We start from the raw sequence: 16,348 nt of genomic DNA on the forward strand, positions 1-16,348 counted from the left end.
TTGAGCTGGAAGAGTTCTTCATGTATTCTAAATACAAGTCCCTACGCAGATATATGATTTCCAAGTATTTTCTCCCAATCTGTGGGTTTTTAAAAATTTATTTTTAACTGAGAAATAATAATGTTCATTTATGCAACACAGTGTGATGTTTTGATCTATGTAAACATTATTGGAAAAGTTGACCAAGCTAATTAATATATTCATCACCTCACAAACTTTTTTTTGTGGGTAGTGAGTGACAGCATTAAATATCTATTATTTTTAAAATGTTGAAAGGTGCTTTATTATTAACTGTGGTCATCATGCAGTGCAATAAGTCACTAAAGCTTATTCTAGCAAACTTTCTACCCTTTGATCAGCATCTCCCCTTTTCCTGTCACTCTCCCTACATCCTAGCCTCTGGTAACCACCTTTCTACTCTCTGTTTCTATGAGATTAACTTTTTTAGATTCTATATGTAAGAGAGATCATATGCTATGTGTCTTTCTGTACCTGGATTATTCCACTTAGCATAATATTCTCCAGATTTATCTATGTTATCATGAATGATACAATTTTCTTCTTTTTAAAGGCTGTACAATATCCCATTGTGTATATATGCCACTTTTCTTTATCCATTCTTCTGTTGGACTTTTAGGTTGCTCTGATAATCATGACTATTGTGACTAATGCTGGAATGAACATGCGAGTGGAGCTATCTCTTTGACATGCCTATTTCACTTCCTTTAGCTATCTACCCAGAAGTTGGATTGCTGGATTATATAGTGATTCTATTTACAGTTGTTTGAGGAATCTCCATACTATTTTCCAAAGTGACTTATTTATTTATTTGCTTTCCCACTAAGACTGTACAAGGTTTCCCTTTTGCTCACATCATCACAAACATTTATTATTACTTGTATTTTTAATAATAGTCATTCTAACCGATGTAAAGAGATAACCTCATTGTACTTTTAATTTGTATTACTCTGATGATTATTAATGCTGAATATTTTTATATGTCTGTTGGACACTCATATCTCATGTTCTGAGAAGTTTCTGTTCAGATCCTTTGCCCATTTTCAATTTTTTTTCTTGCTATTCGGTTGTTTGAGTTTCTTATATATTTTGGATATTGGTCCATTATCAGATGTATGATTTGAAAATATTTTCTCCCAATCCATGGGTTGTATCTTCATTCTGATGATTATTTTCTTTGTTTTGCAAAAGTTGTTTTACTTTGATAGAGTTCCATTTGTTTATTTTTGCTTTTATTGCCTGTGCTCTTGGAATCTATTGAAGAAATCATCACACAAACGGATGTCATAGAAATTTTCCTCTACATTTTCTTCTAGAAGCTTTAGAGTTTCAAGTCTTTTAAGTCTTTTGTTCATTTTAGTTGAGATTTTGTAATTTTGTATATGGTGTGAGATAAAGGTCCAACTTAATCCTTCTGCTGTGGATATCCAGTTTTCCCAACACCATTTACTAAAGAGAGACTTCCCCATTGTTTTCTTGGCAGCTTTCTCAAAAATCAATTGACCATATATTCTTGGGTTTATTTCTGGGCTTTCTAATCTTGTTCCATTGGTTGATGTGTCTGTTTTTATGCTAGTACCATGCTGTTTTCATTACAATGACTTTATAATATATTTTGAAATCAGAAATTGTAACATCTTTAGCTGTGTTCTTTTCTCTCAGGATTGCTTTGGCTCTTTGAGGTCTTTTCTATTTCCATATGAATTACAGGATTTGTTTTTTATTCCTGTGAAAACTGACACTGGAATTTTGATAGAAATTTCATTGAAGCTGTAGATCACTTTGAGTAAGATGAACATTTTAACAATATTAAGTTTTTCAATGTATGAATATTGAGTATATTTCCATTTATGTGTGTCTTCAATTTCTTATACTTCTCAGTGTACAGGTTATTCACAAATTAAATTGGTAGGTGGTAGGTGGGCAACCTCCCTTGCCTCTGCTCCAATCCTGGGTGAGTGATTGTCTTGCCTCACTCCTCTCTGCTCTCTATGGGTCACTGATACTTCCTTGATGAATCACAATATGGCTTCCCAGATAATCCTCTTGAAGAGCTAGTGTTTACTCATCACTCTGTCTCCTCTCCATGACAGTAGCATACACAAGTTGCTTCCAGTCAGCCTTCTTGGAACTTCTCCCTCAATGGTGTCTTTTCATGCAGAGAAGTTTAACATTTTGGGCCGGGCACGGTGGCTCATACCTGTAATCCTAGCACTTTGGGAGGCCGAGGTGGGTGATTCACCTGAGGTTGAGAGTTCGAGACCAGCCTGACCAACATGAAGAAACCCCATCTCTACTAAAAATAGAAAATTAGCTGGGCGTGGTGGCACATGCCTGTAATCCCAGCTACTTGGGAGGTTCATGCAGGAGAATCACTTGAACCTGGGAGGCGGAGGTTGTGGTCAGCCAAGATTGCACTATTGCACTCCAGCCTGGGCAACAAGAGTGAAACTCCATCTCCAAAAAAAAAAAAAAAAAAGTTTAACATTTTGATAATATTCACTGTATCCATTTTATTTCTTCAGTTGCTTAAGCTTTTGCTGTTACACTTAAGAAACTGCTGCCTAAATTACAGTAACACAGATTGATAGCTATGTTTCCTTCTAAGAGTTTTATAGTTCTAGCTGTTTGATTTAGCCCTGTAAATTTGAGCTAATTTTTATACATAATGTGAGGTAAAAGTCCAAATTGTTTTGCATCTAGATATTCAGTTGTCTCATTATCGTGTGTTGAGAAGATGATTATTTCACCCATTGAATGGTTTTTGCAGTATTATAAATATTTAGTTGACCATGGATGTATGGGTTTATTTCTGAATTCTCAATTTTATTACATTGGTCACTATGCCTATTCTTGTGACACTACTACACTGTCTTGATTATTACAACTTTGTAGTAAGCCTTGAAATATGGAATTGTAAGTTAACGTTTTCCATGCTGTTTGGTTATCCAGGGCCCCCTGCATTTTCATATAAATTTTATTATGGTCTTATTTACTTCTGAAAAAACCAAAATTGTAGATTTAATAAGAAATTCACTGAATCTGCAGATCCATTTGGGGAGTACTGCTACCTCAACAATATTAAATCTTCTATCCCATGTACATGAAATATCAATTTATTTAAATCTGCCTCAATTTATTTTGACAATTATTTGTAAGTTTCAGTGTAAAAGTATTGGACTTTATCTTTAAAATTGTAGCTTTAAATTATTTTTGATGTCAGTGGAACTGTTTTTTCGATTTTCTTTTCAGATTGTTCATTTCCAGTGTATAGAAATACAACTGGTTTTAGGGAGAGGGATGTCAGAAAGACGATGGAACAGGAGGTCTCCTGTTTGTGTCCCCCCAAAACAACAATTTGTCAGTGATACGGGAACAAAAATGGTTTGTTATAGCTTGGAGATCCAGGTAGGAGGATGCAATACCTTAGTAGAGTCAAAGACATAAGAGGGTCACTTTTGAGAAGGTAGGCTTGAACCTGCACAGAAGGATTGCCCACAGTAGTCTCAGATACAGACCTGGAAACAGTCCTGTACCCCCATGGACTCAGCTACAGTTTTGTCACCTGGGCTTTCCACAAAGGGAGCTGGTTGGAGGCACATCTGCTTGTGCCTTGGGTAACAGGCTTGTTAACCTCATTACCAGCTGTGGATTATGAAGTGGCCTGTAAACCAAGTCCAACTTCCAGCTGTCATCTGGAAGAATCTTGCTTGCCAAACCCAGAAGGAGATACAACCATCCTTGCCCTGGAGACAGGCTTGCCAACCTAATTTGACTGCAGATTTGAAACTTGCCCTGTGATTTGGTTCTAGCCCTTTTCAGTTGGATTCTAGGAGCAGTCTTGCCTTCCCTTCAGAGGGGAGTACATGGAGGAGCACATTCCCCACTGAGCCCTAAGGAAAGACTGAGTCAAAGGCAGGATGCCAATGTAGGTTCCACTGCAGTTCCACTGGCTCTATGACCCAGTACTGGCTGCACTCCATTGAGATCTGGGGCCAGTCCTGCTGCCCAGGAACCTAGAAGGAGGCATACCCATCCCCAAAGACAGGCCTGTACATATCAGTACCAGCTGTCAACACTGAAGCAGCCCTGTGATTCCATTGTCGCCCATCAGCCACACTGCAGGACCATATCTGATTGTCCATGGATGTACCCAGTGACCTAGTATGAGCCATCCCCATGTGCATAACTGGTATCAGGCCCACCATCTGTGGACCCAAATGTTGACCCTGAAATGGACCCTTTCCCCAGCACTAGCCCTACTGACCAATGTCCTGCAGACAGTTCCATCTACCCAGAGACCATGAAGGATCCACAATTGCCTGATAGCAAGCCTAGGAGCCATAGACTTCATTGCAAACCCAGAGGCAGCCATATAACTTAACCACAAAACCACTTTACTGCATTCCCAAGAGGCAATTTCATCAGTAAGAGGACCTGATAGAATAAGGTCATTATCTGCAGAAACCAGACTATAAGAAATAGAGTTTGCTCCTTCAAATGCATGAACACTGAGCAAGCCTACATGAATCACAAAGAATCAAGCAAATATGACACCACAAAAAGAACAGAGCTCCAGTAGCCAACACAAAAAATTGAAGATCTACAAATTTCCTGACAAACAATTCAAAGTATTCATTTTAAATATGCTCAATGAGATGAGATGTAAGAAAACACAAATAGAAAAACAAAATCAGGGAAATGATTTAGGGAAAAAGAGAAATGTAGTGAAGAAATAAACACCATAAAGAGAATCAAACAGAAATCCCAGAACTGAAAAATACATTGGCAATTGAAAAAAATTAATAGAAAGCTTGAATATCATACTTGATCATGAAGAAGAAAGAATCAGTGAATAGAAGGACAGGTCATTTTAAATTAGCCAGTTAGAGGAACAAAAAGAAAAGAAAAAAATGAGAAAGAATCAAGAAAGCATATAGGACACATGGGAACCACCCAACAAATGAATATATGCATTATAAGAGTTCCAGAAATATGCTAGAAAGAGAAAAAAAGTAGAAAGCTCATTTAAAGAATAACATGGCCACTTCCCAAAATCTTCGGAGCAATGCTAAATGTAGATTCATGAAGCTTTCAGATCCCCACTCTATATTAATCAAAAGAAGATTACTTAGAGAAACCTTACCATCAGATTGTCAAAAGTTATGACAGCGAATTTTGAAAACAGTGAAAGAAAAGTGACTTACCACATACACAGGAGTATCTATTAGGCTATCAGCAAATTTTCCAGCAGAAATTTTGCAGGCCTGGGGGAGAGGAATAATATATTCAATGGGCTGAAAAACAAAACAAAAACTGCCAACTAAGAATATTATAATCAGCAAAGCTGCCCTTCAGAAATAAGAAAAGAAAATGATATTCTAAGACAAATAAAAGCTGAGGGAATATATCACCACTAAATGTGTTTTACAGGAAATACTAAAGAGAGTTCCTCAGCTGAAACAAAAGGGTGTTAAGTAATAAAACTTACAAAATGAAAACATAGTAAGGTAAACTTAAATTCAGAATACTTTAATACTATAATAGCTGTATATAAGTCACTTTTAACTCTAGTATAAAAGTTAAAAGCCAAAAGAATAAATGACTGTAACTATGAAAATTTGTTAAAAGATATATAACATAAAAATGTGTAAAATATAACACCAATAGCATACAATGTGTGTTTGGTGGATGGAGGAGTAAAATGTAGAGTTTTTATACATGAATAAGTTTTTATTTTAAAATAGATTGTTATAACTAAAAATATTTTATGTAAGCCTCGTGGTAGCCACAGAGGAAAACAAAATAGGAAGTACACCAAAGATAAACAGAAAAGAAACACTGAGCAGTAGTTTGTAGTTCTCCCTTCATTTCCCTTGTTAGCTGTATTACTAGGTATTTTATTGAATACCTAGTAATTCAATAAAATACTGGCAGTTATGAATGGGAGTTCTTTTGTGCTTTAGTTCTCTGCCTGCCTGTTGTTGGTGTATAGAAATTCTAGTGACATTTGCACTAGACATTTGCATTTATTTTGCATTCTGAGACTTTGCTGAAGTTGCTTAATAGCTTAAGAAAGTTTTGGGCTGAGATGTGAGGGGTTTTCTAGATATGGGATCGTGTCATCTGCAAAAAAAAAAAAAAAAAAAAAAAAGATAGTTTAATAACCCGTCTTCCTCTTTGAATACCCCATATTTCTTTCTCTTGCCTGCTTGCCCTAGACAGAATTTTTAATACTATGTTGACTAGGGGTGATGAGAGAGGACATCATTGACTTGTGCCAGTTTTCAAGGAGAATGCCGCTTTTTCCCACTCAGTATCATATTGACTGGCTCTTATTATTTTGAGGTATGTTCCTTCAATACATATGACACAAGCAAATGGAAAATACTTTCAGGTTTATGGATAGGAAGAGTCATTATCTTGAAAATGATCATACTGCCCAAAGCAATTTACAGATTCAATGCTATTCCCATTAAACTACCATTGCCGGTCTTCACAGAACTAGAGAAAAACTATTTTAAAATTCTTATAGAACCAAAAAAGAGCTCGAATAGCCAAGGCAATCCTAAGCAAAAAGAGAAAAACTGGAAGCATCACTCTACCTGACTTCAAACTATACTACAGGGCTACAGTAAACAAAAACAGCACAGTACTGGTACAAGAACAGACTCAACCCAGAAATCAGACCACACACCTGCATCCCTCTGATCTTCAACAAACCTGACCAAAAGAAGAATCGGGAAATAATTTTCTATTTAATAAATGGTGCTAAGAGAACTGGTGAGCCATATGCAGAAAATTGAAACTGACCCCCTTTCTTACACCATTTACAAAAATCAACTCAATATGGATTAAAGACTTATCTGTAAAACCCAAAACCATACAAACACTACAAGAAAACCTAGGTAGCACCATTCAGGACACAGGAATGGTCAAAGACTTCATGACAAAATGCAAAAAGCAATTGCAACTAAAGCCAAAATTGACAAATGGGATCTAATTAAACTAAAGAGCTTCTGCACAGCAAAATAAACTATCAACAGAGTAAACAGACAACCTAAAGAATGGGAGAAAAAGTTTGCAATCGATGCACTCGATGAAAGTGTAATATCCACGAACTATACGGAACTTAAACAAATTTGCAAGAAAAAAACAAACCCATTAAAAAGTTGGCAAAGGACATGAACAGACACTTATCAAAAGATGACAGATGTGCAGCCAATAAGCATATGAAAAAAATCTCAACATGACTGACCATTAGAGAAATTCAAAGCAAAACCACAATGAGATACAATCTCATGCCAGTCAGAATGGTTATTATTAAAATGTCAAAAAAAATAATAGATGCTGGCAAGGTTGCAGAGAAAAAGGAACACTTTTACACTGTTGGTGGGATTGCAGTCAACCATTATGAAAGACACTGTGGTGATTCCTCAAAGACCTAGTAACAGGATTACCCAGTAATAGTATTACTGAGTATATACCTAAAGGAATATAAACCATTCTATTATAAAGACACATGCAAACATATGTTCAAAATAGCACTATTCAAAATAGCAAAGACATGGAATCAACCTAAATTCCCATCAATGGTAGACTGGATAAAGAAAATGTCTATGCAACTGTAGCTTTACAAGGACATAGACAGAGCTGGAGGCCATCATCCTTAGCAAACTAATGCAGGAACAGAAAACCAAATACCACATGTTCTCACTTATAAATGGGAGCTAAATGATGAGAACGCATGGATGCATGGAGGGAAACAATGCACACTGACTGGGTCCTACTGGAGGGTAGAGGCTGGGAGGAGGGAACAGATCAGCAAAAATAACTAATGGATACTAGGCTTACTACTTGACTGATGAAATAATCTACACAACAAATCCCCATGACACGTGTTTACATATGTAACAAACCTTCACATCCTGCACATGTACCATTAAACTTAATAAAGAGAAAGGAATCAAAGCATTCTGTTACAAAACAAATAACAGCAAATGGCAAGAGATGAAAAAGGAAATTAAAATGTTATAAACAATAAAATGGCAGTAGTAAGTCCTTACCCATTAATAATTACTTTAAATATAAATGGATTAAATTCGCCAGTCAAAAGATGCAGAGTGAAATGATTTAAAGAAAAATAAGATTCAACAATATGCTGCTCATAAAAGACTAATTTAAATCCTAAGGACACACATAAGCTGAAATGATGAGATGGAAAAAGATATTCCAAGCAAATAAAAACCAAAAGGAGCAAGGGTGGCTATATTTCTATTAGACAAAATGAACTCAGTCAAAATCTGTCACAGGAGACAGGGAAAATTACTATATAATGATAAAAAGGGTCAATTCATCGAGACAATATAAGAATTATAAACATATATGCAGCCAACACAGTAGCACCTAAATATATAAAGCAAAGATTGCCTAAAACCTAAGGGAGAAATAGAAATACAATAATAGCAGGGAGTTTCAATGCCCCCTTCAACAACAGATAGATCATTCAGATAAAACTTGAATAACCCTATAGACCAAATAGACCTACCAGATACATATGCAGCACATTCCATCCAAAGAGAAGAATACACACTCTTCCCAAGTACATATGGGACATTCTCCAGAATAGATTATATGTGGGGCCACCAAACAAATATTAACAAATTTGAAGCTTTAAATAATATCAAATGTATTTTTCAACCACAATGATATAAAACTCAAATTCAATAAAAGGAGAAATTTTGAAAAAATACAAATATGTAAAAAGCACACTACTGAACAACCAGTGTGTCAAAGAACATATCAGAGATGCAAAGATGTTTATATATATACGAATCAGTAAATATAGTACATCACGTTAGCAGAATGGAGAATTTAAAAATTATACAATCACCCAATAGATGCAGAACAAGTATTTAACAAAATTTGGCATCCTTTCACAATAAAAAAAAAAAACCTCTCAATAAATGAGATATACGAGGAATTTACCTTAACATACTGAAGAACATACATGACAACCTTATGTCTACATTATTTTCAATGGTGAAAAGATGAAAGCTTTTCCTCTAACATCAGCAACAAAGCAAGAATGTCCAATCTCACTATTTGTATTAACATAGTACTAGAAGTCCCAGGTAGAGCAATTAGGCAAGAGAAATAAATGAAAAGTATCTACACTGCAAAGAAATAAGTTAAATTGTCTTTGTTTGTAAATGGTATGATTATATTTCTAGGAAACCCTGAATACTTCCCCCAAAACCTGTTAAAGCTAATAAATGACTTCAGTAAAGTTGCAGGATGCAAAATTAGTATAAAAAACAGTTGTCTTTCTATAGACTAACAAGTTATCTAAAAATTATATTAAGAAAACAATTCCATTTATAATAGCATCAAATATAATAAAATACTTAGGAATAAGTTTAACCAAGGAGTTACATTTTGAAAGAAATTGTAAAAGATGCAAATAAGGGGAAAGATGTCCTGTGTTTACAGCTTGGAAGAATTAATCTTGTTAAAATGGTTATACTACCCAAAGCAATCTTCAGATTCAGTGCAATCCTTATCAAAATACTAATGTCATTTTTTTCATAGAAATAGACAAAAATCCTAAAATGTATATGGAACCACAAAAGACCTTGAGTAGACAAAATAATCTTAAGAAAAAGTAACTGGAGGCATTACGTTTGTGAATGTCAAATTATATTACAAACCTCTAGTAGTCAAAACAGCATGGTCCTGATACCCACAGAAAGACAAATGGAGCAGAATAGAGCACCCAGAAATTAACCCATACATATATGGTAAACTAAACTTTGAAAAGGGTGCCAAGCATATACACCATGGAATACTATGCAGCCATAAAAAAGGATGAGTTTGCGTCCTTTGTAGGGACATGGATGCAGCTGGAAACCATCATTCTTAGCAAACTATCACAAGAACAGAAAACCAAACACCGCATGTTCTCACTCATAGGTGGGAACTGAACAATGAGATCACTTGGACTCGGGAAGGGGAACATCACACACTGGGGCCTATCATGGGGAGGGGGGAGGAGGGAGGGATTGCATTGGGGAGTTATACATGATATAAATGATGACTTGATGGGTGCTAACGAGTTGATGGGTGCAGCACACCAACATGGCATAAGTATACATATGTAACAAACCTGCACGTTATGCACATGTACCCTAGAACTTAAAGTATAATAAAAAAAAAAAAAAAAAAAGAAAAGGGTGCCAAGAATACGTGATGGGGAAAGGACAGTGTGTTGAATATATGATGTTGAGAAAGCTAGATGTCTGTATGCAAAAAGATAAAATTATATCCTTATATTACACACAAAATTAACTCAATATGGATTAAAGACTTAAATGTAAGACCTGAAACCAAAACTTTTTTAGAAGAAAACATAGCGGAGGAAAAAAAAATACTCCTAGACATTGTTCTTGGGAATGATATTTTGGATATGACACCAAAAGCACAGGCAACAAAAGCAAATGTAACCAAGTATGACTATATCAAACTAAAAAGTTACTGCACAGCAAAGGAAATAATCAACAAAATGAAAAGACAACCTGCAAAATGAGATAAAATATTTGCAAGCCATCTGTTTGGTGAGGGTGAATATCCAAAACTATAAGAAACTTATAGAACTCAAAAACAACAATAATCTGATTTAAAAATCAGCAAACAACAATTGATAGTTAATTCTATATATCAACTTGACTGGAATAAGGGATGCCCAGACAGCTGAGAAAACATTATTTCTGGGTGTGTCTATGAGGGTGTTTCTGGAGAGATTAGCATTTGGATCATCAGATTGAGTAAAGAAAATCAGGAGAGGCCAAGACAGCCAAATATGAATAGCTCCAGTCTTCATCTCCCAGCGAGACCAATGCAGAACGTGGGTGATTTCTGCATTTCCAACTGAGGTACCCAGTTTATCTCATTGGGACTGGTTAGGCAGTGGGTGCAACTCACAGAGAGTGAGCAGAAGCAGGGTGGAGCATTGCTTCACCCAGGAAGGGCAAGGAGCAGAAGGACCTCCCTCCCCAACCCCAGGGAAGCCTTGAGGGACTGTGCTACCCAGCCGGGTTACTATGCTTTTCCCAGTTTTTGCAATCGCAGATCAGGAGTTCCCTTGTGTGCCTAGACCATAAGAGCCCCGGTTTCAAGGACAAATTTAGGCAGCTGTTTGGGCAGACACCAAGCTAGCTACAGGAATTTTTTTCATACCCCAGTGGTTCCTGGAACCCCAGTGAGAGAGAAACGTTCACTCCCCTGGAAAGGGGCTGAAGCCAGGCAGCCAAGTGGTCTTGCTCAGCGAGTCCCACTCCCACAGAAGCCAGCAAACTAAGAACTACTGGCTTGAAATTCTCACTGCCAGCATAGCAGTCTAAAGTCGACCTGGGACGATTAAGCTTGGTGTGGGGAGAGGCGTCTGTCATTACTGAGGCTTTAATAGGCAGTTTTCCCCTGACAGTGCTAAGGAGATTGGGAAGTTTGGACTGGGCAGAATTCACCACAGCATAGCAAAGCAGCTGTGGCCAGACTGCTTCTCTAGATTCCTCCTCACTGGGCAGGGCAACTCTGAAGGAAAGGCAGCAGCCCCAGTCAGGGGCTTACAGATAAAACTCTCAACTTCCTGGTTCAGGGCACCTGGGGGAAGGGGCAGCTGTGGGCGCAGCTTCAGTGGATTTAATCTTTCCTACTTGCCAGCTCTGAAGAAAACAACTGATCTTGACAAGGGGGACTGTCCCAGCACAGCACATCAGCTCTAAGGGACAGACTGCCTCCTCAAGTGGGTCCCTGATCCCCATGCCTCCTGACTGGGAGAGACCTCCCAACAGGTGTCGACAGATGCCTCATTCAGGAGAGCTCTGGCTGGCAACAGGTCAGTGCCCCTCTGGTCCAAAGCTTCCAGAGGAAGGAGTAGGCAGCAATCTTTGCTATTGTGCAGCCTCCACTGGTGACACCCAAGCAAACAGGGTCTGGAGTGAACTTCCAGCAAACTGCAGCAGACCTGCAGAAGAGGGTATACTGACTGTTAGAAGAAACACTAACAAACAGAAAGCAACAACATCAACATCAACGAAAGAGACCCCTACACAAAAACCCCTTCCAAAGGTCATCAGCCTCAAAGATCAAAGGTAGATAAATCCATAAAGATGAGGAAAAAAACAGCACAAAAACACTAAAAAATTCCAAAAACCAGAATGCCTCTTCTCCTCTAAATGTTTGCAACTCCTCTCCAGCAAGAGCACAATACTGGATGGAGAACAAGATTGATGAACTGACAGAGTAGGCTTCAGAAGATAGTAACAAACTCCTCTGAGCTAAAGGAACATGTTCGAACCCAATGCAAGGAACCTAAGAACCTTAATAAAAGGTTACAGGAACTGCTAACTAAAATAACCAGTTTAGAGAGGAAGATGAATGACCTGATGTAGCTGAAAAACAACAGAACTTTGCATAGTATACACAAGTATCAATAGCCGAATCGATCAAGTGGAAGAAAGGATATCAGAGATTGAAGATCAACCTACTGAAATGAGGCATGATGACAAGTTTGAGAAAAAAGAATAAAAAGAAATGAAAAAAGCCTCCAAATAAAAATATGGGACTATGTGAAAAGACCAAACCTACGATTGATTGTTATACCTGAAAGCAACAGGAAGAATGGAACCAAGTTGGAAAATACACTTCAGGATATTATCCAGGAGAACTTCCCCAAACTAACAAGACAGGCCAACATTCAAATTCAGGAAATACAGAGAACACCACTAAGATACTCCTTGAGAAGAGCAACCTGAAAACACTTGTCAGTTTCTCCAAGGTTGAAACAAAGGAAAAAATGTTAAAGGCAGGCAGAGAGAAAGGTCAGGTTACCTACAAAGGGAAGCCCATCAGACTAACAGCAGATCTCTGCAGAAACCCTGCATGCCAGAATAGAGTGGGGGCCAATATTCAGCATTCTTAAAGAATTTTCAGCCCAGAATTTAATATCCAGCCAAACTAAGCTTCATAAGCAAAGGAGAAATAAAATCCTTTCCAGACAAGCAAATGCTGAGGGATTTTGTCACCACCAGGCCTGCTTTACAAGCACTCCTGAAGGAAGCACTAAATATGGAGAGGAAAAACCGATACCAGTCACTGCAAAAAACACAACAAAATATAAAGACCAATGATACTATGAAGAAACTGCATCAACTAATATGCAAAATAACCAGGTAGCATCATTATGACAGGATCAAATTCACACATAACAATATTAACCTTAAATGTAAATGAGCTAAATGCCCCAATTAAAAGATGCAGACTGGCAAACTGGATAGAGTCAAGACCTACTGGTTTGCTGTATTCAGAAATCCATCTCATGTGCAAAGACACACACAGGCTCAAAATAAAGGGATGAAGAAATATTTACCAAGCAAATAGAAAGAAAAAAAAAAAAGAAGAAGCAGGGGCTGCATTCCTAGTCTGTGATAAAACAGACTTTAAACCAACAAAGATCAAAAAAGGCAAAGGCATTATATAATGGTAAAGGCATCAATGCAACAAGAGTTAACTATCTTAAATATATATGCACCCAATTCAGGAGCACCCAGATTCATAAAACAAGTTCTTAGACACCTACAAAGAGACTTAGACTCCCACACAATAATACTGGGAGACTTTAACACCCCACTGTCAATATTAGATCAACAAGACAGAAAATTAACAAGGACATTCAGGACTTGAATTCGGCTCTGGACCAAATAGACCTAATAGACATCTACGGAACTCTCCACCCCAAATCAACAGAATATACATTCTTCTCAGTGCCACATAGAACTTATTCTAAAATTAACCACATAAATGGAAGTAAAACACTCCTCAGCAAATGCAACAAAATGGAAGTCATAAAGTCTATCATGGAGAGATGAAATGGAAATCATGAAGTCTCTCAGACCACAGTACAATCAAATTAGAACCCAGGATTAAGAAAACTGACTCAAAACTGCACAACTACATAGATATTGAACAAACTGCTCCTGAATGACTACTGGGTAAATAACAAAATTAAGGGAGAAATCAAGCACTTCTTTGTAACCAATGAGAACAAAGAGACATTGTACCAGAATTACTGGGACACAGCTAAAGCAGTGTTAAGAGGGAAATTTATAGCACTAAGTTCACATATCAGAAAGCTAGAAAGATCTGAAATCGACAATGTAACATCACAACTAAAAGAACTAGAGAAGCAAGAGCAGATAAATTCAAAAGCTAGCAGAAGACAAGAAATAACTAAGCTCAGAGCAGAACTGAAAGAGAGACAAAAAAAAAAAAACCTTCAAAAAAAATCAATAAATCCAGGAGCTCATTTTTTGAAAAGATTAACAAAATAGATAGACTGCTAGCTAGACTAATAAAGAAGAAAATACAGAAGAATTAAATAGACACAATAAAAAATGATAATGGCGATATCACCACTGATCCCACAGAAATACAAACTACCATCAGAGAATACTATAAACCTCTATCAAATAAACTAAAAAAATCTAGAAGAAATGGATAAATTCCTGAACACATACACCCTCCCAAGACTAAATCTGGAAGAAGTCAAATCCCTGAATAGAACAATAACAAGTTCTGAAATTGAGGCAGTGATTAATAGCCTACCAACCAGAAAAGCCCAGGACCAGATGGATTCACAGCCTCATTCTACCAGAGGTACAAAGAGCAGCTGGAACCATTTCTTCTGAAACTATTCCAAACAATAGAAAAAGAGGGACTCCTCCCTAACTCATTTTATGAGGCCAGCATTATCCTAATACCAAAACCTGGCAGAAACACACAAAAAAAGAGAATTTCAGTCCAATATCCCTGATGAATATTGATGTGAAAATTCTCAGTAAAATACTGGTAAACTGAATCCAGCAGCACATCAAAAAATTTATCCACCATGATCAAGTCAGCTTCATCCCTGTAATGCAAGGCTGTTTCAACATACACAAATCAATAGATGTAATCCATCACACAAACAGAACCAATGACAAAATCTACATGATTATCTCAATAGATGCAGAAAAGACATTTGATAAAATTCAACAACCTTTCATGCTAAAAACTCTCAATAAACTAGGCATTGATGGAACATATCTCAAAGTAATAAGACCTATTTATGACAAACCCATAGCCAATATCATACTGAATGGGCAAAAGATGGAAGCATTCCCTTTGAAACCTGGCACAACACAAGGATGCCATCTCTCACCACTCCTATTCAACACAGTATTAGAAGTTCTGGCCATGGCAATCAGGCAAGAGTAAGAAATAAAGGGTATTCAAATAGGAAAAGAGGAAGCAAAATTGTCTCTGTTTGCAAATGACATGATTGTATATTTAGAAAACCCTATTGTCTCAGCCCAAAAACTCCTTAGGCTAATAAGTAACATCAGCAAAGTCTCAGGATACAAAAATCAATGTGCAAAAATCACAAACATTCCTATACACCAATAATAGACAAGCAGAGAGCCAAATCATAAGCAAACTCACATCCACAATTGCTACAAAGAGAATAAAATCCCTAGGAATACAACTTACAAGGGATGTGAAGGCCCTCTTCAAGGAGAACTACAAACCAGTGCTCAAATAAATAAGAGAGGACACAAACAAATGGCAAAACATTACATGCTCATGGACAGGAAGAACCAATATCATGAAAATGGCCATACTGCCCAAAGTAATTTGTAGATTCAATGCTATTCCCATTAGGCTACCATTGATTTTCTTCACAGAATTAGAAAAAACTACGTTAAATTTCATATGGAACCAAAAAAGAACCCGTATAGCTAAGACAATCCTGAGTAAAAAGGACAAAGCTGGAGGCATCATGCTACCTGACTTCTAACTATACTACAAGGATACAGTAACCAAAACAGCATGGTACCAGTACCAAAACAGATATATAGACAAATATTATAGAATAGAGAACTCAGAAATAATATCATACATCTACAACCATCTGATCTTTAGCAAACCTGACAAAAGCTAGCAATGGGGAAAAGATTCTCTATTTAATAAATGGTGCTGGGAAAACTGGGCAACCATATGCAGAAAACAGAAACTGGACCCCTTCATTACACCTCATACAAAAATTAAGATGGATTAAAGACTTAAATGTAAAACCCAAAACCATAAAAACCCAATAAGAAAACCTAGGCAATGCCATTCAGGACATATGCATAGGCAAAAACTTCATGACTAAAACACCAAAGGTAATTGCAACAAGAGCCAACATTGACAACTATAATCTAATTAAACTAAAGAGCTTCTGCATAGCAAAAGA

The sequence above is a fragment of the Trachypithecus francoisi genome, unplaced genomic scaffold (assembly GCF_009764315.1).
Source record: "Trachypithecus francoisi isolate TF-2019V2 unplaced genomic scaffold, Tfra_2.0 Lachesis_group2, whole genome shotgun sequence".
NCBI lineage: Eukaryota > Metazoa > Chordata > Mammalia > Primates > Cercopithecidae > Trachypithecus > Trachypithecus francoisi.